The sequence below is a fragment of the Saccoglossus kowalevskii genome, chromosome 4 (assembly GCF_978046115.1).
Source record: "Saccoglossus kowalevskii chromosome 4, keSacKowa6.1, whole genome shotgun sequence".
In the NCBI taxonomy this organism is placed as follows: domain Eukaryota; kingdom Metazoa; phylum Hemichordata; class Enteropneusta; family Harrimaniidae; genus Saccoglossus; species Saccoglossus kowalevskii.
Genome location: NC_140644.1, coordinates 1071573 through 1097683, shown reverse-complemented (window position 1 = coordinate 1097683; position 26111 = coordinate 1071573). Strand labels below are relative to the sequence as shown.

Here is a 26111-nt window from a genome sequence, read left to right as displayed (position 1 = left end):
TTGGATTTTGTGATACCAAGATATATATAGAGCGGATCGTTCAGCCGTATTATGTTTTATTATCTCACATTAAATGTCTGTAGTTAATCTCATCTGAGTCCCAATTACAAACGATACGTGTTATCCTATAAACTGCACAGTGTAACATTTCCTCCGAACCCGTGAGTCTAAAAACCGTGCACATGCATCAATAATTTCTAATAGGTCACGTATTTGCATATATCACTGCAAATTAGTAAGTGTATGTTCTATGTACTATCTTCTACACAAGTGTTTTATTTTATAGTTTAAAGGTCATATATATTTGCGAAATGTTTTTCAAATTTTCCCAACCTCAACTTATCCGAAATGTGTTCAGCGGCGATTAGTTTACGTTTTGTGAAACGGTTTGAATTGACTCCAAAATTAGTAACTATGCATCCCTGAAACTGTAAATATAGTGACTATATTTCTTATCATTCGTTAAAATAACGGCAATAGGTGTTCATGAACGGCGATCTTGTCTGTATGAGAGAGAACATTCGACGATGTCTAGTTGTTAGCTTCCAGACGCTGCAAATAGATCAATAAGATGAATTCGTGAATCTAGAATGTAAGATTTATTAAACTCGTGCAGTAATAAAAATGGTTACACTTGTTTAATAAACCAGATATTCTAAGGTCACTCATGAGTCTGTATATAATTCGCACATAATGAGACTATATATTAGAGATTAGGATTTTATCGACACAGAAGAGCTATGGTTCCTCCCATAAACAAATTAGATTGGTTTAAATGATCAGATGAAGTATGATTAGGGGTCAATGTCATTGATAAACAAAATGGCAGCTTATACAAGTCTATGGTCATGGAGGGCGCATGTCAACAGGCCGGGGAAATATTCGGCAGTTCTTTTTCTATGCGTTTGTAGACTCTTATTCGTAATTATCATTAATCCGAATTGCTGTCTGCCACATTTTGGAATTTTAGAAAATGTAGTGGCGGTGGCACCGGGGGGGGGACAATTTAGACCACCAAACTTTGATATGAAACACAGCGAACACAATAGCAGCTAGATACTAAGAAAATAGATATACTTTTCAATCTCTCATTTAATTCAAAATTCAAATGCATGACATATATAACAACAACAGTGTTTGTTTAAATCAGTAATTGGTTGAATTCATGGAGAGATGGTTAGGCAAATAGTTATTTTGGTAAACAGGGTTTTCTGAGATAGTTCCATGCCGTACATTTGAGTAAAAAATGGTACTCAAGATAAATTAATAAATCTTCCTGTAAGTTCATTGATGTCTATCATTTCCCAGGGACGACAAGAACTTGTAGCATAGCAAATGTCCTTCGTGCTTTAATACTTCAATACATACATGATAGAATTCCAGGTTAAGCGAAGTTTCAAAATTTATATAATACTAGTACACAGTTTTCCAATTTGTACACACTTCAGCCTACCATTCTTGTATTTTTGAGTCTTTGACTTTAAACTCATCTGTAAAAGAGTGTACACTGTTCACACGTAGTCAAACCCATAATAGTACAGTACATTTATAATTTCAGTAGCCCAGGGAAAGTTTCCTTGTTCGTATATATTATACACAATTTTAAAGGTTTTCCGTGGTATTATCGGCGTTCCGACAGTTAAAGAAAATGGAACAAATACAAACTGTCACATGGTGACAGTATAGCGCTAATCGTCTGTAGACCCCTAGAAGCGCTCAGTTGACGAATACCTTCATAGTATGCAAGGTACAATGCTTCGATTACGTCATATTTGCAAATGTTCTTCACCGTAACAGATCACCGGTAAAATTATAATATCCAATAGTACACGCTTGCAGGCAAGAATTTTAAATTTGTCACACATTTTCTTCAATTAGCCATTTAATTTCTGCTCTTAATGGCTAGATGCTTTGCAGTGCCGAATAAATCACCCTTACACGACATTTCTAAGCCAAGATACTCGTTATTATTTTGAAGTACTAATTGTTGTTCTTACATATTTGCTGAGGTGTCCTCCATTTCTATACAATACTACTTTTGTTTTGGTAAGATATTGTTTAGTTAATCCATATTGTATAGACAAGTCTCTTAAAACGTATTATTACCGTATTAGGAAATATAGCGATGCCGTTCGGACTGAGCACACAGCCTTGTAGAAAACCTCTTTGTAGCTCAAAATAATTTCATGTTCTTCCCTGACACCGGCTTTAACATCGAAATTGATTGATTTAAGCATGCTATTATGTATTTAATTAATACCCTATTTACAAGTGTTGTATTGCGAGGTTACAGTGAGTTGCATCTATGCATGTAAACATTCCCCAAAATTAAGCTTGTCATGTGCACAGGCGGCATTATGTTTTAATCGGATGAAGCACACGCAACGGCGCTCATGTACGCTGTTTTTTTTTATCTCGCCTTTTTTCTGCATTCGTGACAAGAGTTAGAGCTCAGTGTCCAGACCTAGAACAGATTCTTAAAAACTAAGTGTCAGTTAAGGGTATGCCATACCTGTCAACGTGACCAACAAGGATTCCGAGATGTATATAAACATGTATAGTAAATATTACAATGCCATTGGGACATGATTTCCGAGTGTGTTTAGTTAGGTAGTATGCTTCTATACGTACTTACAGTATTACAGTCTGCTTAGCATATTGAGTTACAGCGTTATGAGCATTGGGCATGCAATACTTGAATTTACAAGAATAACTCTCGAAGTGGTTCGGGAATATACTACTATATTGTTGGAAGGGTGAGGTACATGGGTGTGGGTAGACTGCTCTCATTGCCTCATTAAGTAATTACCAAATATTTATGAAACACGCTCAATCTAATCATCTATCTCGCGCAATGCCCCGCCGACTTGGTCTCCGCGTGCATATATTCTGTATTGCCAAATGCCTTATCAACAATGGCAATCACAAAAGGACTTTTAAGTATTCTACATCCCCCCAATTTAATGAAATCATATAACCCTACAGTCAGCATTTCAAGGAGAATGTTTGCATGTATAAGTGTCCTTATTTTTTCCACGAGTGTCAAGAATGGAACTGTCACTACTGTCGCTTTAGTTTGACACATCGCTTCTTTAGTTTGTATTAATGTTATATTTATTGTCTTGTAACGTCTGAGTGGCGTTTGTCCCTCTACTGCATATCAAATGTCATACTCAATTATCGACATAGACAACCATAACACAATCAAGATTGATGAAGAAATATTTCCTAATACAAACGAATTCAATTACATCATACAATTTCACGCGATTCGCACGTCACAATATTGCGCGACCGTTAGATGTGAACACGCGACATAACACTTAACCGATGTTACGGATTCATTTGAGATTGAGATTTTCTTTCCCAACCTCTCCCGATCTACATTTTGTGTTGTCTGTTCATAAATTGAAGGGTGCCAATTACTCGAGCTACCACTATGACCTGCGAATTTAAAAAATCAATCAAATTCAATATTTATATATATTATTAAATTTATTATAAGAAATTTGATAGTATAGTAGACTCCTTTAAGTGAACTAATAAAATCGTTATTATTTAAGTCGATCACTACTTTGTCATCTGACAAGGAGAGCAATGTTGCAGTGGCTGAGGAGACATGTCATAATGTAATACAAAGAGAAGGGTCTTATTGATTGGAATAGCAACATAATGGCTGAAGACTTCCTCCCAATAATTCGATATCACTGAAATACTTAAGTATATTTTACTTGTGAGCCAAGAATAACAAGTCTATTATTGCATGTTGATTGCAAAAAACATAGTGTATCCTCACTAGTGGATCAAAATCAATGTCGGCGGCATTGTAAGTATTTATGTTGGTTGTATTTCCCATCCCTTCAAGTAGATTGCAATTAACAAACGACACTTCCGAATGTAATATAGTATGCCGTCAGTCGTTTCAAATAAGTAATTCTTGTCTTAGCAGTCAATATTACGTAACGTATTTTTGCAGCAATTAGATTTCCTAATCATTATATTATTATTATTATTCAAGTTATTCAGATAAATTGCATGTTTACCATTACAACATTTGTTTTTGTATGACAAATTTCGACCTTTCATCTAGCTGTAAGACACCCCCCCCCCGCTAAAAACATACCAAAACTGAGCTAATACATACAAACAAATACATATATGTAATTAATTACATTATCGACATTACCCCGTACAAATAATGTTACACTGCTCGTGTTTTTTGTTTGTTTATATGCAGCTTATGCCCGGTTCCCTGATCCCGTATACTCGGATATCATGTAAAACAAAACATATTACTTGCAAACATATGTTAATAAAAAAAAAGATTAAGTCAAGATATATTCGGAGTCAAATAAAAATATTGCACTTAAGGTGCAGAGGTTCATGGGCACTTGGGAGTGGAGTTTTGTTTTTTTGTTTTTTATTATTCAAACAGTCTTGGCTATAGACTGTTTGAATTTTGTAGAATTGTGAATAGTGGAACATACTCAAAAAACGATTTTAAAATATAGAAAACAGGTACAAACATTCTCTCTTTTGAATGCTTAGCAAGCAAGATTTAGCAAGGCTGTACATAAATAATAAAAAAGAAACATGGTGAAAAAAGAAATGACGGGATCTCCATATTATGCACTATATTTAATTTTTAACAAAACAATAATACATTTAAATTTGGAACTGTTACAGCCATTTTAATTATGAGCATTAGCAAACTTCCTACTGAGTGAATTGTTATGCAAACTAGCAATTATCTCAGCTTCTTTTTAGTGAACATTCCAGAACTTTAAAAAAATAGCTCCTAGACGCTTTGACCTTTTGTTTTGAAATTTTCACAAATGATTGACAATGTGTTTATCTTCAAAACGCCGTCGGGGCATTGTTTTGGGTTGAACAGTGTTACAACAATCGTACAGACAACTAGCCTGGGTGTTAATTTATGCATAAACTTGAAGTAATGAAATTTCAGCTGCTGCCCTGCAAAATTGACAACTGGTAGACAGTTTTCAAGACGGCACCTTCTCCATAGTAAACAGATGTACCCATAAACCAATTTTGACAGGAAACAGAAGCATGGTTTAGAAGCTATTTTTTTAAAATCACTTTTGACCAAAAAAGCACATTTTTGTGCATATTTCCAACTACAAAATACTACCAAAATTTTAGAATTCATACAATAAGCTTTCCGAAAATATATAGTTTTTTGGATAGGGGAGGTCATCTTGATTTCCTAATTAACTTATTAAAATACATGTCAGGTAAACTGCATCTCTACCTTAAAAACAATATAAATAATATATATGTATAGTAAATATATGTTACAAACAAAGTTTTAACGTAGCATTTTTTTCCAAATAGGATACCTTTTCAGGGTTTCAAGTACAATTACTTTCAAGAACAACTAGCTCAAAATTTCACTGAAACCATAGAACATAGTTAACATTGAAGTTTATAAACTTGATTAAATTGTAGGCACAGAATGGACCTTGAAATACACCTTGGGTATTGTCACATTAAAAGTCCATTGAGACTAAAGTATTGAATATTTATGTAATATCATGAAATATCAGTGGAAAAGCTGAAAATTGCCTAAACTTAGGTAATAATATGCTCGGGTACTAAACCAACACCTATCAGGTTTTTGCATTGTTCTGTGACATCTATGTACAAAGTTCAGTTGAAATGTGATGATTAATACCGAAAATTGACTAATCATTATGCAAAACGGGTAATTAACATGCACGGATTTCAACCACAACCTAATCAAATCGGCGCATTAGCCCAGATAATCCATGCATGACGTTTCATTAAAAAACAACTCGTGGTTTCCAAGATATCAGTGGAGCAGACAGACAGACACACCCACACATATACAGACACACTAACTGCAGAGACTCCCGTGTGCGAAGCATACGAAATGGCATTAGACTTATCGCAATGAGTAACAGATTACCGCGATATATTGGAACTTCGGAGAATATAAATAGGTTTTAGCCCCGATTGTTATCTTCGAAAAAATGGTTATTTAGAAAAAATGCTTTTCTAAAAATAGTAAACAAATCCCATATAGAGCTTGCAATTAGAAATACGTACGTAATTGCTTAATTCATGGGTAACTCGACACTATACTTTGTTTAACTTAATTTGTAATCATGTGAAAAAGCGCCCAAAAATAATTGTCAAGGTCGGTCGGTATCCGAGGGTCAAAATGCAACGAAATAGAACATACTTTTATCAGCTCTTACCAGTCAAGCTAGGCTTTTCCTCAAACAATAAGGCAAACATGTGATTTGTTAAGTATTCAGAAAACTTAATATAGGCAGATTTTCTATTTATGTAAAACTTCTGTGTAAGGAAATTTTCAAAATCGGCTGAGATATGAAAGAATCAGGCAAACCGGACATTCTATACATTGGATACACATTACAATAATGATTGACAAGGGATTATTATTCAATACAATAGTAATAACAAGATCTTAAAATAGGTTTTATATAAACAAGATTACTGCGACTCTTTTGTGTTTGTTCAATAATGTGGGTTGCAGGTCAATCCAATAAAATCTTCATATCTTAAGAAATATATAACGTTTTTGACTGTTATTTGATGAAGGCGATTGCGATGTTATGCAATCTCCTAAATACGTCTAACAGTCATAGCTACGGCTATGCACAAACCTGGAAATGAACAACCACAATTTGTAATGGTCTCATTAATATGCATAACACTCGATTATTAGGCCATTTACAATTAGCTATAATTTTCTGAAATTATGAACATTACATCCACAACTGTATGCACGTTCATCTTAATCCAAATTATTATACCTGAGACTAAACAATTAATTATATATGTGCCACTAGTTCACAATACAGACGTAGTTGAGCATAGTATGTATACTCCAGTGTTTCCGTCAGTATCCAGGGCCCTTATGTCAACGTTACTCATCGCATTATTGATTTAATCACCACGTCGTGTAAGACATACGTAACGCCAGACAAATTATCTCGTCTCCAAACACAAATATTGTAGTGTAAATGTTTGTATTAGTGCACAGTCTCACTCTGTATATACTCGTGTTCAGGCTACACCAAATACGGACTACGATTTACGCTAATCTTATATATTTGCATATCGACCATACCCCAGTGCGTTCACGTACGGGAGGAAACATCAGTTAGCACGGGCTCAGAAACATCAAGACTATACAAAACAAACAGTCATTTTAACTATGATTACTCAGTACCGTGAGGAAGGTATACAGGTTAGTTCTATGTTTATATCCGAATAAGAATACAAATTAAGGAAGTGCAGATTGCAGAGTAAGAGGAGTCTTATCGTCACTCCATTTTTTCTCGAGAATAATGTCTCAGAGAATGTACTCGCGTTGATTGTTATGTCGGAAATGGCATACCGAAATGAATAGTTATGAATATAATAGCAAAACTTCAAAATGGGTATTAAATAGCCCGGGCTAGGTGTTCACACGCACTTCGTTAGCCAGTGCTAAGGGTATGAACCGGGTCTTAAAAACGAATCAGATTTAGTTCGTACTTAGCCCGTGTTAAGCATTTGCGTTTTCTTAGCACGGGCTAACGTTGTTAACCTCTTAGCCCGTGCTAGGGAGCTGTTGGCCCAGTGATAGTTTGAAACACTTTGAAGAGAGCCTGAAAGCGACAAATCGATCATGTACTCCATGTGATGCATGCTAATTCATATAACCGAATGAGGAGACACTATACTAAGCGATTGTGTCATGCTTTCAAGGAGAAGTTGTATTATACAATTATCGACAAGTACTAATTTATGCATAAGTAATATTCATTAATTCCAATGAACTAATGGTTATCAACTACTAATTACACAAGTAAACAACCAACCCCACATACAAATGTGTGTATGTCTTACCAACATTGGAAATCTTTGTCGCACGATAAATAATTTAGGAAATGTCGATTCGCAACCTACTCCTAGATTCTTTCATGCTTGATGAAGATGACATTTGTAGCACCCAAGAACGTAGCAATCGTTACTCATTTTAGAATACGTAACCAATTTTTTGGAATTTTCGCAAACCTCGGTTGACCTAGCTCACCCCTTGTAGCAAGGTTTCTAGCCTTATATAGAATTTAAAGGACATGTGCATAAAACCTGTGTAATATAATCTCCACATCCTTTGTTTCGTCCAATCCCCAAACATTACAATTGGTACAATTTCCCTTAATAGTCGTAATGGTTTCAACTGATACCTCACTAAATTTAGAAAGTTTTAACCGACAGTGGAGCCTTGAGGGCTTGATCACACAGCTACAAGACTATAAATGCGCCGTATTCAAACTATTAATAATGTATTGGTTGGCTGTATCCAATCAGTGTATAATGTATATTTCACTAACTGCCCTGTAAAACGTCAATTCATCATAATAAACCAGACGCAGGTCGTCAGTATAGTGTCACTTGCCACAACTCATCAAGAGAATCTATGCCGGATGTGGATATGGATGTGCATATATTCACCTCTTTACCTTGTATTATAAAGCCGCGCATTGACGCTAGCTATAGACAGAGGCGCACCCAAGGCTTTGCGCCACGTTGCGTCATTTACACACTCACACGTATATTGGAAAGTGGATTTATCGTGTGGGTTGATTTACAGTGATCATAGAACCTGAACACAGTGTACTGTAAAAGCGACAAATTGATTTGTTAGAACTGTTACTTTTAGGATAAGATATCATGGCAGGGTCGGTGGTAGAACTCTCTTTCTTCATCCAGGAAATTACATTCAGACTCTCTGGGACGTAGTATGATTGGAAATGTAATGTGGGTGTCGCTTACGTGATAAGCTTACTGATCGGGTGTTATGTATGCCATCAGAACAACAGTGATTGGAATCACTGATGCAGTACAATTTATTAACTGTGCTATAGAAAAGGGTAAATGGTTTGAGCGTAATAATATCGTGATCTTGCATATTTAAAATAGCGTACACTACTATAGATTGCAATTGTACGGTGTATGATACATCTGTCAAATGCTTTGTAGTCCGAGCTGAACTAGTTTGCCTACTCAGTGCATATATTTCTATGCTGAACAATTTTTAAACAAATTATCTTCAAATTTGAGAAACTTATTAACTACTATGAGATGTCAACTTCACAAAGTTCAATTTCGGTGTAATTAGAAAGTGCGATCTCTAAGATAAAGGTACATTTTGGCTGAAATAAAACACTTGTTAGACGTAGAAATGAAAACATTTCTTCTGCTGATAATGAAAACCAGATGTCGGTAATACATTCTAGATGTTTCGTCTATTAGTTAAGTCTAAACCGATATGTTGTTTTCATCATGTTGTAAATATAAAAAAATGCCAAGGGCGGAGTACATTTTGAGCCCGAATTTGGCTAGTAGTTCATTTTGCTTATAAATATTACTGAAATTCATGTGTGAGATAGAATTACACAATGAGAATCGATAGGGATGTCGACGTTGACCGAGTAGGCGAACGAACACTTCTAATTCATATCAATAACGAATGAAGAACCTTTTGGAGGTATCGTATCTAAAAACTTTACTTGTGTCATTTGGCAGTGAACTCGCCGTGAAGTTTTGTCAGCGGCATTGACATCATCGTGTACCTTCGCGTGTAAAACGACGGCAGCTCTGCTTTTGTCAGCCGATGGTGTTGATGCGTACTATTTTGTATGCAGTGAGGTTCAAAATATATTGTTATCAGTGCTTTCTATCGCCTTGACACTCCGCACATTCAGCGGATGATTGGGAGTAAGTTATGTGATGCGGAATAATACACCAACTAATTTAAGCCGCTTGCATCCACTCCAAGCACGTATCAAATTTTTTTCTCTCTGTTCAACAACGTATTTTGTTGTTGTGTGAAAATCTCCACACACCACTCACAACCGCAGTGTGGGACAGCATTTCCCAATTCGAGTGATACATTTCTATTACGAGTATATTTAGATTTGCCTATTTAATAATCTGTCTGCCATTCTACATTCTACAACAAAGCAATGCAAAGAAAAACAAAACAAAGTAAAGCAAAACAAAGTAAAGCAAAGCAAAGCAAAGCAAAACAAAACAACGCAAAACAAAGTAAAGCAAAGCAAAACAACGCAAAACAAAGTTAAGTAAAGCGAAGCAAAGCAAAGCAAAGAAAGCAAAGCCATATCTCAAATTGCTGGCTGATGACATACAGTGAAAAAAACAATTTCACCAATCTGGATTTTAAAAAGCAATAATAATGCTATTTTACTTCGTTACAGTTTTAATGAACTTTTATAAAAATATAAACTTTTGAATAACATTTGTCCAATAATTTCAAAATACGGCACTGAAACACGGGATGTTCTTTATTGTTTCCATGCAACTAGAACCCCACGACTTTATAGTTGAGATTTACACTTATGCCACTCATATCATATTCATTTTTTATCTCATTTATCTTATGAATTTATTTAAATCTATTTGTAATTAATTGTTATCTCAATAATTTGAGCCGCAAAAAGGAGTGAATATTTTACGACTTAGTTGATCACATCACGTATGTTAATTGAGATGACGTATGTACCCTCGGGTAAACCTATCACATCACATCAAAATTGCCTTGATTGGATTATTTTCACTTTGTTAAACACTCCTGTTTAAGTATCTGTTAAGGTATTTTAAAATACCCCCAAGCAGAGTCTAACTCGCCGTATCCTAATATGAATAATACATGCAGGATGAAAAGCAGATGTTCTCATCCTTCCGCTACAGTCGCTGTCGTGTGTCATCATGAATTGGAAACAGCGGCCGTTATCTCTCACATGATTATCTGAACGAAATGGCATTGATACGGGACGAGGATTGTCCTATTGACGCATGTGCTGTGTGGCGTAGGACACTCTCAAATTGTTGGCTAGATCAAATGATAAGTCATTGACACATGGGTTACTATTTACAATTATTCACCATACCCCGAAATATTTATTGTGTCAGTTAAGTATTAGTAGTATCCGTGAGATGGTTTACATCATGTGGATAACCGCTGAGCACTGTGTATTCGAATTGGTAAACGATAATAATAACACTATTCAAATTAATTGCGATAGCGATAGTCGGTATGCATATTCTAGAATATATCCATAAATGAACTGTTCTTATCATTTAAATACTAAAAATATCGCCATGATTTGTCGATAGTGACGACAGCGTGTAGATAAGAATCTGTTCCCGTACCTATTTGCATTGCTTCTCTGACGTACACAATGCAGAAAGACGTTATGATAATTAACTGAATGTTACGAGCTTATAGAAAGTAGTTTAATACTTGTGCGTGTGTGTAGACGGGGGGGGGGGGTTCCAGGTTCTTCTTAACACCAACATATGCAATGAGCCAATACAACCACACTTAGGTCAGCGTCAGACTGTAAATAAATCTTGCTATTTACGAATTTACAAAATCTCAGCCAATATGATATATTTTCACCCGCCGGCACTTTAACCTTGCAGTACCAGCTGATATTATAGTGGGGCCCAAAGAAGTAGATCGCACGGCACTCTATTTGAGCGTTAGTGCATATTTAGCATTTCCACTCTAATTTGCATCCCTACATTTCCTGTACATTAAACTACAGTTTGAACATATAGGAAGCTATTTATAACGTAGGATACTGTGTTTGTTTTCTTCTTATTTAAAGAAATTACTCCGCACTCCGCCACTGCGTGATAACGTGTCTCTGGGTTCGACTATTTGTCTCTCTTATTTGGCACATCCCGTCCTTGATCACATACTAATTAACAATGCGTCACTATTTTCATCAAAGCCGCGACGAAAATTTGGATAATATTTGAAAACGCTATTATGAACAAAAATGAGTAAAAAATTCAGATAGTAGGACAATTCATTTTGTTGTTGTTGAGACCGTAAAGCGCGATAATTCCATGGAGCTCGTTCGTTGTTGTCGATTATATTTAATTTGTTTATTACAAAACCATAATGGAATACAATAATGGAAAACGATAACATAAGACCATGGCGTGTTACAATACATATATAATTCAATTGTTCATTTTTTTAAAACCGAGGTCACAAACCGATGCGTGACTAATATTATTACGCGTCTAAATGCCCACGATCTTTAAAATTTTAATAAATGGATGTTAGAACTCGATTTAATTTTGTGGAAAAGTTATCACTAGGGAGTAACAGTTAGCCACTGTCTCGGCAACATACAAAATGTTATCATTGGTGTCCTGAAATGTGTTCTCACTGTAATTGTTTACAACGTACAGGCAGCACGTAATTGTTGGATCGGAGACCATACCTAAATAACCTACACAAACCATATTAATACCAGTTAAACAAATACTACCAAAGATAACATTAAGAATATTCTGACAGCAGGTTACAACCAATGAGTAAACAACACTGCGCCTTTTATATTCACCGTACACTTTCTCCAAGCATGTTTATTACACTAGTATGTGTGTGCGTTCGTACGTTACGAGAAACATGTATCGCATGGATTTTAAATTTGGGGAAAATACAGGACAGAAAATGTCAGAAGAATTCACTGTGTAGACCTGCTACCGTATACAAGTCTAAGTATCTAAGTTAGAGCATGTAGTCATGGAAACCAGTGTTATTAACGAGCCATAATCATATATATATATATAACAACATTTTCCCAGAAGCTCTCAAGATAAAGTGTATGATATGTATATGTTAAAACTTACTCAGATTTGTCGACTGTTAGTGCACGTGTATCCCACTGGAATATTAAGCATATAATTAACGCAATCTCATTAATATATATTACTTAATTTATTATATTGTTGTCAAATTTCATTTCACGTTGTCAATCTTCATCGTGCGATCCGCTGTAACAATCATTTTAGTCAAAACACTCAAATTAACATAATTTGTCTTTATGTATTAATAAAAAACAAGAGTCACGTGACCTTTTATATCACAGTGATTTATCTTCTCTTATATAAATGGAGATGTTGCTAAGCAACTTGCGTGGAAATACATCAATGTGATCAATTCATGTGAAATTTGTAGGTCTTTTGTGTGCGCGGATTTTCGTTTTCTTAAAGCACAAAACATCATGAGATTACCTTTATAATTTATTGATGCAGGTCGCTGCATTCCGTATAATCATGGGCTTCTATATTCATGAGCATTTGTGTATTTTTCTGACGTCAATATAGTGTGTATAAAGGCTAACACAATTCAGGGAACGTTGGGATATTTATGCATCCACAAATAGTCTAACATTTATGATATCATCACTGCCACTCTATCTGACATTATTTATGATGTCATCACTACCACTCTATATGCCATTATTTATGATGTCATCACTACCACTCTATATGCCATTATTTATGATGTCATCACTTCCACTCCATATGCCATTATTTATGTCATCACTACCACTCTATATGCCATTATTTATGATGTCATCACTTCCACTCTATATGCCATTATTTATGATGTCGTCACTACCACTGTATATGCCATTATTTATGATGTCATCACTTTCACTCTATATGCCATTATTTATGATGCCATCACTACCACTCTACATGCCATTATTTATGATATCATCACTGCCACTCTATCTGACATTATTTATGATGTCATCACTACCACTCTATATGCCATTATTTATGATGTCATCACTACCACTCTATATGTCATTATTTATGATGTCATCACTACCACTCTATATGCCATTATTTATGATGTCATCACTTCCACTCCATATGCCATTATTTATGATGCCATCACTACCACTCTATATGCCATTATTTATGATGTCATCACTTCCACTCTATATGCCATTATTTATGATGTCATCACTACCACTCTATATGCCATTATTTATGATGTCATCACTACCACTCTAAATGCCATTATTTATGATGTCATCACTTTCACTCTATATGCCATTATTTTTGACGCCATCACTACCACTCTATATGCCATTATTGATGATGTCATCACTTTCACTCTATATGCCAATACTTATGATGTCATCACTACCACTCTATATGCCATTACTTATGATGTCATCACTACCACTCTATATGCAATTATTTATGATGTCATCACTACCACTCTATATGCAATTATTTATGATGTCATCACTACCACTCTATATGCCATTATTTATGATGTCATCACCTCCACTATATTCCATTATTTATGATGTCATCACCTCCACTATATTCCATTATTTATGATGTCATCACTTCCACTCCATATGCCATTATTTATGTCATCACTACCACTCTATATGCCATTATTTATGATGTCATCACTTCCACTCTATATGCCATTATTTATGATGTCATCACTACCACTCTATATGCCATTATTTATGATGTCGTCACTACCACTGTATATGCCATTATTTATGATGTCATCACTACCACTCTATATGCCATTATTTATGATGTCATCACTACCACTATATTCCATTAGTTATGATGTCATCACTACCACTGTATATGCCATTATTTATGATGTCATCACTACCACTCTATATGCCATTATTTATGATGTCATCACCTCCACTATATTCCATTATTTATGATGTCATCACTACCACTATATTCCATTATTTATGATGCCATCACTACCACTCTATATGCCATTATTTATGATGTCATCACTACCACTATATTACATTAGTTATGATGTCATCACTACCACTTTATATGCCATTATTTATGATGTCATCACTACCACTGTATATGCCATTATTTATGATGTCATCACTACCACTGTATATGCCATTATTTATGATGTCATCACCTCCACTATATTCCATTATTTATGATGTCATCACCTCCACTATATTCCATTATTTATGATGCCATCACTACCACTCTATATGCCATTATTTATGATGTCATCACTACCACTATATTACATTAGTTATGATGTCATCACTACCACTTTATATGCTATTATTTATGATGTCATCACTACCACTCTATATGCCATTATTTATGATGTCATCACTACCACTCTATATGCCATGATTTATGATGTCATCACCTCCACTATATTCCATTATTTATGATGTCACCACCTCCACTATATTCCATTATTTATGATGTCATCACTACCACTGTATATGCCATTATTTATGATGTCATCACTACCACTCTATATGCCATTATTTATGATGTCATCACTACCACTCTATATGCCATTATTTATGATGTCGTCACTACCACTGTATATGCCATTATTTATGATGTCATCACTACCACTCTATATGCCATTATTTATGATGTCATCACTACCACTATATTCCATTAGTTATGATGTCATCACTACCACTGTATATGCCATTATTTATGATGTCATCACTACCACTGTATATGCCATTATTTATGATGTCATCACTACCACTCTATATGCCATTATTTATGATGTCATCACCTCCACTATATTCCATTATTTATGATGTCATCACCTCCACTATATTCCATTATTTATGATGCCATCACTACCACTCTATATGCCATTATTTATGATGTCATCACTACCACTATATTACATTAGTTATGATGTCATCACTACCACTTTATATGCCATTATTTATGATGTCATCACTACCACTCTATATGCCATTATTTATGATGTCATCACTACCACTCTATATGCCATGATTTATGATGTCATCACCTCCACTATATTCCATTATTTATGATGTCACCACCTCCACTATATTCCATTATTTATGATGTCATCACTACCACTGTATATGCCATTATTTATGATGTCATCACTACCACTGTATATGCCATTATTTATGAAGTCATCACTACCACTCTATATGCCATTATTTATGATGTCATCACCTCCACTATATTCCATTATTTATGATGTCATCACCTCCACTATATTCCATTATTTATGATGCCATCACTACCACTCTATATGCCATTATTTATGATGTCATCACTACCACTATATTACATTAGTTATGATGTCATCACTACCACCTACCACTTTATATGCCATTATTTATGATGTCATCACTACCACTCTATATGCCATTATTTATGATGTCATCACTACCACTCTATATGCCATGATTTATGATGTCATCACCTCCACTATATTCCATTATTTATGATGTCACCACCTCCACTATATTCCATTATTTATGATGTCATCACTACCACTGTATATGCCATTATTTATGATGTCATCACCTCCACTATATTCCATTATTTATGATGTCATCACCTCCACTATATTCCATTATTTATGATGCCATCACTACCACTCTATATGCCATTATTTATGATGTCATCACTACCACTATATTACATTAGTTATAATGTCATCACTACCACTTTATATGCCATTATTTATGATGTCATCACTACCACTCTATATGCCATTATTTATGATGTCATCACTACCACTCTATATGCCATGATATATGATGTCATCACCTCCACTATATTCCATTATTTAAGATGTCACCACCTCCACTATATTCCATTATTTATGATGTCATCACTACCACTCTATATGCCATTATTTATGATGTCATCACTACCACTATATTCCATTAGTTATGATGTCATCACTACCACTCTATATGCCATTATTTATGATGTCATCACTGCCACTCTATATGTCATTATTTATGATGTCATCACTACCACTCTATATGCCATTATTTATGATGTCATCACCTCCACTATATTCCATTATTTATGATGTCATCACTTCCACTATATTCCATTATTTATGATGTCATCACTACCACTCTATATGCCATTATTTATGATGTCATCACCTCCACTATATTCCATTATTTATGATGTCATCACTTCCACTCTATATGCCATTATTTATGATGTCATCACTACCACTATATTCCATTAGTTATGACTATCACTCTAATTTGCCTTATGTGTGATGTAATCACTACAACTTCTTAAACTATTATTTGTGACTTCAACACTGTCACTCTATGTGCCACGAGATTCCTTAAACACGCCACCAAAGACAGTATAGAGTCTTGACTTTGAGAACGTTGTTTTTTTATTCAACACTCAATTCAGACGCGTTAAATCGAACGTGCACTGAGTTTTCTTTTCCAGTGTCCACGTCCTTGCCCCACTATCGCACACAAATTACAGAGTGCGTTGACCTCTATTTCTATAATACACCATTGCATATATGAATGCTAAAATTGAAGAAATACATCATATAACTAATTAGACTATTTTTACAAAGTTATCGAGATCCCGCGCGATACGTGAAATCGAATGTAAACAAGCAAAAATCATAGCGTCGTAGTGGCGTCAAAATGAGGTGTGGTATTCGTTATATATCATATTGCATATGCCCTTATATTATGAATCACAATCAATTATGTTTCAATTTGGGGCGTTTTTATGCAACATGACGTCATTGCTACAACTATTTGCATACTATAAAATAGAGAATAGATGGAAAGGCAGCTACGGTCTTTGATGCAATTTTTTTTTGGATTCACACATGGTTTCAAATGTTTTACCTGTAGGATTATGTTCGAATATTCCAAGACAAATTACATCACACACAATACACACAAAATAAACAACAGTACCTAAACTAGTCTATAGTAAACATAATTGATAACAACATGGTTTTAAAAACTGGTGACAAAAAACAGTGCAAAAAGTATGATATGGCCTGTGTGGATTTTTTTGCAAGCGCCCAGACGTTTACGTAATAGCGCGTGACCCATCAAAAGACGTGGCACGCAACTTTAGTCTCTCTGATATTTGCCGCAGCTTGCCTGTCTCTGTAATCTGTTGCGTCATTTCTTGCTTTAATTAAGATGACAATGTACCGGTCATTGTGATATACGTGGTTCGTCACGTAACCTGCATGCTAAGGAACCCATTAGGTCTTTACAATCATTATATGGGGATATATTCGTGATGGTGACTAGAGTTAACCCTAATGACGCCATCCCTGCCTTTTAATTTAATTCATCGTTTACCTAATTAAATTATAACTGCTTTGTAGTCAAAATATTTATTTACATGACGACTACGAATGCGTACGAAATATTCATTTGTATTTGTAAAACAAAGACGCTTAAATGAACCTCAAAGATTAATGACTCAATAAGTCATCACTCACAGAAATATTTGAATAATCCCAGCTAAGCTTCGCCTGTATGTCGTCTCGTATGACTTAAACCATCATATAGACGTACGTACACTTGTTATGATTACATAATATACAATACACAGCTTGCATTACTGACATAATATTATATTGTTAATTGGAATTCCCAACTGCTTTATAATAACTGGCGAATGTAGCATGCCTTAAGACGATATTCTAAAAATGTAGAAAGAGTCCAAAATCTATACTGCTACCTTAATCTGTAATCTTCACAGGTACACGGTATGTGTATAAACCACCATCCATCAAACATTTAGTAACATTTTAATGATTGAATGATTTCATAATATTTGCTATTGAAAAATTACATGCATTTATTACATTATAATGAAGTTAACAATCCACAAAACTGTATTCAAATAAAGCCACTAATAATAATACTCTTTACTACATCAAAACATTCTGTCTCGAGGCTACCAGTAGTGGCGAGATATTCATACGCCACCAGAAATGTTTAGAGTACTAGGACATAAGCAAGGGATTAATAGCGTGTAACTTCAGCCATTGTTGAGAATCAAGCTAAATAGAGCAGTATTTGTATTGACACATACGCCGGTAGAGTGTTTCACATCTGCTGCCCGAGGCAAACACGAGGTGTAGTATATTGTACAGCTGCTACACAATGTTATGACGTCAGATCTAATACTCCCGTAAGAAAAGACGACATGACTTGATTACCCGCGATTAGATAACACTGAACAAACGAAGACAATGAACAGGCATGTGTAATTTTGACTTCGAAAAGCTACCACACAATTGGTAAGATTTACGCAATGGGATACCATTAAATATATAGATATGATTACAGGTCTATAGCAACTGGACACACAAGACTGTATGTATGTGTTATATACAAACATAATATATGCTACGTATAACACTCATGCCACTATAAATAAATATACAATAATTCCATCATTAGTCACGTGTCTATACATACGTAAATTCACAAGTCAAAACAATATATCGTTTTCGTTACTTCAAACAACAACAATAACTCTAAGGATGTCAAATAGTGATCCCCATTGTATAGCAGTGTTGGATATCTTCACATATGCCTTTGATATATTTTGGCACGGGCAATCTATAGCCTTGACGCCCTGTGCCGTTCTTTGTATCCAATCAGGCTGCACTTTTTGCATCGCTTTGTTCGCTTCCCCGTCTTTGCCGTGCTGTAAAGTATTATAATCGATATACACTATACTGTCAGATTTGCATTAAGTGCACAAATTGTAATCACACTATTTTTTCTCGCTTGTGTGTGATTTAATTATAATTCCTTGACTGAGTTTGCGCAGTTATTACCTTCCCCGAGTACCCGAAGCCATTGTTAAATATAGCGTATGTACGGAGCTTCGTAGTTGAACATCACCACTCTTCATGATGTGCACGCGAACTACGGACAGATCCATATGAAGTCCACGTAGTGCAATGATGTGTCGCTAAACGTAGAAATTATTGAAAAGCAGCAAGAGGCGTACCCATCGTGTTTGTTGACATGGTGGACCGGTCCACATCCATGCGACTCAGTGTGTTGTCAATGTATGCGCTGACGTTATTGTTTGAAAACAACGTTCGATCATTTACTGACGAAACGGATTCCCCTATTTTATGTTGACATACCTTCAACTGAACGTGGTCCTGTTATCTCTTGCTATTATATATAGGTGTTAACTGAGATGAGTTATACGATGACATTCTTAGAACGTGCTGCTATTATTATTATTGTTAGGCCCACATAAAGCTGGTAAGTGATTTTCAAATGCAGTCACACTTTTATTTTTACCGCATACACCATATCATAAACATAGTAACTGTACCAAAACTACTAGTATACCAAATAGTTGGAACAACGTTATGTTCAGTTATGTCAAATGTTGTTGTTTTTTTCTATCCGTTTTTTTTTATATCTTAAAAAAATCGAAAGTAATTTTTTAACGCGTGACGCGTTAGAGTAAATCAATGCTCTTAGTAGAATGACCGGGAAATCGATACTTCTCACTAATTGACAGAGGTAACGAGCGCACCACCAATTTATAGAAAACCAGTAAACACGCGTTGCGACTATATCTCGTACAACTAACCTCATTCAATATAGTTGTCGAAGATATAGCAGAATGTTATCGTAATTTTGGGTTCAATAGGGGCGGGGGGCATGAGAGTCCAGTAAATTGTTTCTATATTTTGATAATATCGCTTGAACAAACTATATTGTTCACGATGAGTCAATGTAATTTGAGACTATAGATATAGGCGTAATCACATGATTAAAAACGCTGAGAATCGGACGTTTACTAAAGTGCCCCACATCAGATTGCAACCCACTGCGAAGCCACCACGTGTGAGGATTGCCCTTGGCTCGTTTTCTTGATTGCTCACAGCTTTACTGTTCGTGATTGATGATAGGTCTTATTGCAGTATTGACGCAAATAAAAACAACGCGCGTAATCATATGTTTATATAGACCGTACGCGGGGATCGATTTGAATGATACACTAAATGCCATGAAGGTAATAGAAATAATATTTATGGATGTAGTTTTCCATTAACGTGGGAAAATATGTCCGATTGATGGAAATCATAAAGTAATATAGACGGAGAACATTCATAATAATAAACCATGTAGATTTATTAACTTCATAATTAATTTTGAATATAACACGGAATTAGGACGCCACATTCAAGAACTTTATTATACGGTACACTAAATCCCGGAGTGGCGTATGTACGTCTACTATATGATACACTGAATCCCGGAGTGGCGTATGTACGTCTACTAAATGGTACACTAAATCTTGGAGTGGTGCATATACGTCTACTAAATGGTACACTAAATCCTGGAGTGGCGTATGTACGTCTACTAAATGATACACTAAATCCCCGAGTGGCGTATGTACGTCTACTAAATGGTACACTAAATCCTGGAGTGGCGTATGTACGTCTACTATATGATACACTAAATCCCGGAGTGGTGTATATACGTCTACTAAATGGTACACTAAATCCCGGAGTGGCGTGTGTACGTCTACTAAATGATACACTAAATCCCGGAGTGGTGTATGTACGTCTACTAAATGATACACTTAATCCTGGAGTGGCGTACGTACGTCTACTAAATGATACACTAAATCCCGGAGTGGTGTATATACGTCTACTAAATGGTACACTAAATCCTGGAGTGGCGTATGTACGTCTACTAAATGATACACTAAATCCCCGAGTGGCGTATGTACGTCTACTAAATGGTACACTAAATCCTGGAGTGGCGTATGTACGTCTACTATATGATACACTAAATCCCGGAGTGGTGTATATACGTCTACTAAATGGTACACTAAATCCCGGAGTGGCGTGTGTACGTCTACTAAATGATACACTAAATCCCGGAGTGGTGTATATACGTCTACTAAATGGTACACTAAATCCCGGAGTGGCGTGTGTACGTCTACTAAATGATACACTAAATCCCGGAGTGGTGTATGTACGTCTACTAAATGATACACTTAATCCTGGAGTGGCGTACGTACGTCTACTAAATGATACACTATATCCCGGAGTGGTGTATATACGTCTACTAAATGATACACTAAATCCCGGAGTGGTGTATATACGTCTACTAAATGGTACACTAAATCCAGGAGTGGCGTGTGTACGTCTACTAAATGGTACACTAAATCCTGGAGTAGCGTATGTACGTCTACTAAATGGTACACTAAATCCTGGAGTGGTGTATATACGTCTACTAAATGATACACTAAATCCCGGAGTGGCGTGTGTACGTCTACTAAATGGTACACTAAATCCTGGAGTGGCGTGTGTACGTCTACTAAATGGTACACTAAATCCTGGAGTGGTGCATATACGTCTACTAAATGATACACTAAATCCCGGAGTGGTGTATGTACGTCTACTAAATGGTACACTAAATCCTGGAGTGGCGTATGTACGTCTACTAAATGATACACTAAATCCCGGAGTGGTGTATATACGTCTACTAAATGGTACACTAAATCCCGGAGTGGCGTGTGTACGTCTACTAAATGGTACGCAAAATCCTGGAGTGTCGTATGTACGTCTACTAAATGGTACACTAAATCCTGGAGTGGTGTATGTACGTCTACTAAATGATACACTAAATCCCGGAGTGGTGTATATACGTCTACAAAATGGTACACTAAATCCCGGAGTGGCGTATGTACGTCTACTAAATGGTACACTAAATCCTGGAGTGGCGTATGTACGTCTACTAAATGGTACACTAAATCCTGGAGTGGCGTATGTACGTCTACTAAATGGTACACTAAATCCTGGAGTGGCGTATGTACGTCTACTAAATGGTACACTAAATCCTGGAGTGGTGCATATACGTCTACTAAATGGTACACTAAATCCTGGAGTGGCGTATGTACGTCTACTAAATGATACACTAAATCCCGGAGTGGCGTATGTACGTCTACTAAATGGTACACTAAATCCCGGAGTGGCGTATGTACGTCTACTAAATGATACACTAAATTCCGGAGTGGTGTATATACGTCTACTAAATGGTACACTAAATCCCGGAGTGGCGTGTGTACGTCTACTAAATGATACACTAAATCCCGGAGTGGTGTATATACGTCTACTAAATGATACACTAAATCCCGGAGTGGCGTGTGTACGTCTACTAAATGGTACACTAAATCCTGGAGTGGTGTATGTACGTCTACTAAATGGTACACTAAATCCCGGAGTGGTGCATATACGTCTACTAAATGATACACTAAATCCCGGAGTGGTGCCTATACGTCTACTAAATGGTACACTAAATCCCGGAGTGGCGTATGTACGTCTACTAAATGGTACACTAAATCCCGGAGTGGCGTGTGTACGTCTACTAAATGGTACACTAAATCCCGGAGTGGTGCATATACGTCTACTAAATGATACACTAAATCCCGGAGTGGTGCCTATACGTCTACTAAATGGTACACTAAATCCCGGAGTGGCGTATGTACGTCTACTAAATGGTACACTAAATCCCGGAGTGGCGTGTGTACGTCTACTAAATGGTACACTAAATCCTGGAGTGGCGTATGTACGTCTACTAAATGGTACACTAAATCCTGGAGTGGCGTATGTACGTCTACTAAATGGTACACTAAATCCTGGAGTGGTGCATATACGTCTACTAAATGGTACACTAAATCCTGGAGTGGCGTATGTACGTCTACTAAATGATACACTAAATCCCGGAGTGGCGTATGTACGTCTACTAAATGGTACACTAAATCCCGGAATGGCGTATGTACGTCTACTAAATGATACACTAAATTCCGGAGTGGTGTATATACGTCTACTAAATGGTACACTAAATCCCGGAGTGGCGTGTGTACGTCTACTAAATGATACACTAAATCCCGGAGTGGTGTATATACGTCTACTAAATGATACACTAAATCCCGGAGTGGCGTGTGTACGTCTACTAAATGGTACACTAAATCCTGGAGTGGCGTATGTACGTCTACTAAATGGTACACTAAATCCCGGAGTGGTGCATATACGTCTACTAAATGATACACTAAATCCCGGAGTGGTGCCTATACGTCTACTAAATGGTACACTAAATCCCGGAGTGGCGTATGTACGTCTACTAAATGGTACACTAAATCCCGGAGTGGCGTGTGTACGTCTACTAAATGGTACACTAAATCCCGGAGTGGTGCATATACGTCTACTAAATGATACACTAAATCCCGGAGTGGTGCCTATACGTCTACTAAATGGTACACTAAATCCCGGAGTGGCGTATGTACGTCTACTAAATGGTACACTAAATCCCGGAGTGGCGTGTGTACGTCTACTAAATGGTACACTAAACCTAAACATATACCGGTTATTAAACATTCTATTAGTTTTGTTTTTTAACACTCCACGAGATATCTGTTCCACGAGCACCTACAATGTTCACAGAAAATACCATAATGACATTGCAGTGTGTATAGAATGTTCCATAATGACATTGCTATTAAACACTCCTGGAAGTGTAAGGACCACTAGCACCTACAATGTTTATAGAGTGTTCCATAATGACATTGCTATTGAACACTCCTGGAAGTGTAAGGACCAGTAGCACCTACAATGTTTATAGAGTGTTCCATAATGACGTTGCTATTGAACACGGCTGGAAGTGTAAGGACCACTAGCACCTACAATGTTTATAGATTGTTCCATAATGACATTGCTATTGAACACTCCTTAAAGTGTAAGGACCAGTTGCACCTACAATGTTTATAGAGTGTTCTATAATGACGTTGCTATTAAACTCTCCTGGAAGTTTAAGGACCACTAGCACCTACAATGTTTATAGAGTGTTCTATAATGACGTTGCTATTGAACACTGCTGGAAGTGTAAGGACCAGTAGCACCTACAATGTTTATAGAGTGTTCCATAATGACATTGCTATTGAACACTGCTGGAAGTGTAAGGACCACTAGCACCTACAATGTTTATAGAGTGTTCCATAATGACATTGCTATTGAACACTCCTGGAAGTGTAAGGACCACTAGCACCTACAATGTTTATAGAGTGTTCCATAATGACGTTGCTATTGAACACTCCTGGAAGTGTAAGGACCAGTATCACCTACAATGTTTATATATTGTTCCATAATGACATTGCTATTGAACACTTCTGGAAGTGTAAGGACCACTAGCACCTACAATGTTTATAGAGTGTTCCATAATGACGTTGCTATTGAACACTCCTGGAAGTGTAAGGACCAGTATCACCTACAATGTTTATATATTGTTCCATAATGACATTGCTATTGAACACTTCTGGAAGTGTAAGGACCACTAGCACCTACAATGTTTATAGATTGTTCCATAATGACATTGCTATTGAACCAACAACAGTAATAAATTTAGCGTATTCCACGATGACGATGTTATTCAAAAATTACCTCTGATCGCTCAAGCAGGATTTACAAAAACAAAGTGTAACATCCATCACTCGCTTGCTCTTCTCTAGCTCATTGTTCCTGTTTCTTGATGGCCAATCTATCAGTGTAAGCTTCGGCATAAAGTGGTTAACCACACCGACTCGTCACTCTAGATTAAATATTGATAAATACATCCTGTCTGCAGATCTCAACTAATTAACATATTATAGAAGTTATATATAGTATAGGAGCATTATATGCTAAAATAACTCCCACGAAATTTAAATATATGTCAATCATTCCGTGCTCGTTCCTTTATTTGAATTAATATATATGCGTAAATCGTAATAATGTTATAATCGTGTAGGTTGCCAAATGTAACACATGATAACACAGAACTCAGACAGGGTGTTCCCGATAATGAACGTTTCTTAATCTGTACATTCCATCATTCAATGCACAATACACAGCCATGATAGTGAGGGAGAATACGACAAAATAACAGTGATCTAAAAATGTGAACCACCGATTCAATGAGCTTCTAATGAGTATTCGATGATAAACACATTATATCTTGGTGAACTGTATTCTTTCTGAGATTACATCCAAATACCGTGCTGATTCGCAGGATTATTCCCTGATTTGTTCAAAAGTGTTGGTTAACATGGTTACTAGTACTTGGATACGACAGAGTTGACAACTGTTCAACAAAAGTTTGTCTATACATAATGTATTTATTACAATATTATATATTATATTTTACAACGATGGTTCTGTTTTCAATTATACATTCCACATGAACCGTCGTGTTTTCACTCTTATCACTAACGAGTGGCATAGTCAGTCGTTTTTTTTTTCCGCAATGCTTCTGGAATTCTCGCGAGAGTGGTTACTATTTATAATCATCTGAAAATAAATCACACTTTCACTTTATATTCAGTAGCTTAGTAACTATGGTAACTGT

General features: G+C 36.1%; 1 protein-coding gene across 2 annotated transcripts in view; it reads left to right on the top strand.

Annotated features, from left to right (window-relative positions):
* Positions 1 to 26111, top strand: part of LOC100371165 (short transient receptor potential channel 4-like) — a 90404-nt gene that overhangs the window by 39585 nt on the left and 24708 nt on the right. The window contains exon 3 of one of the 2 annotated variants that reach the window (XM_085497616.1): positions 19891 to 19970. The gene's annotated coding sequence lies outside the window, so the exon portion shown is untranslated. Of the gene's footprint in view, positions 1 to 19856; positions 19971 to 26111 lie in introns of those variants that run through there. The other variant, XM_078011848.2, reaches the window with a different exon arrangement.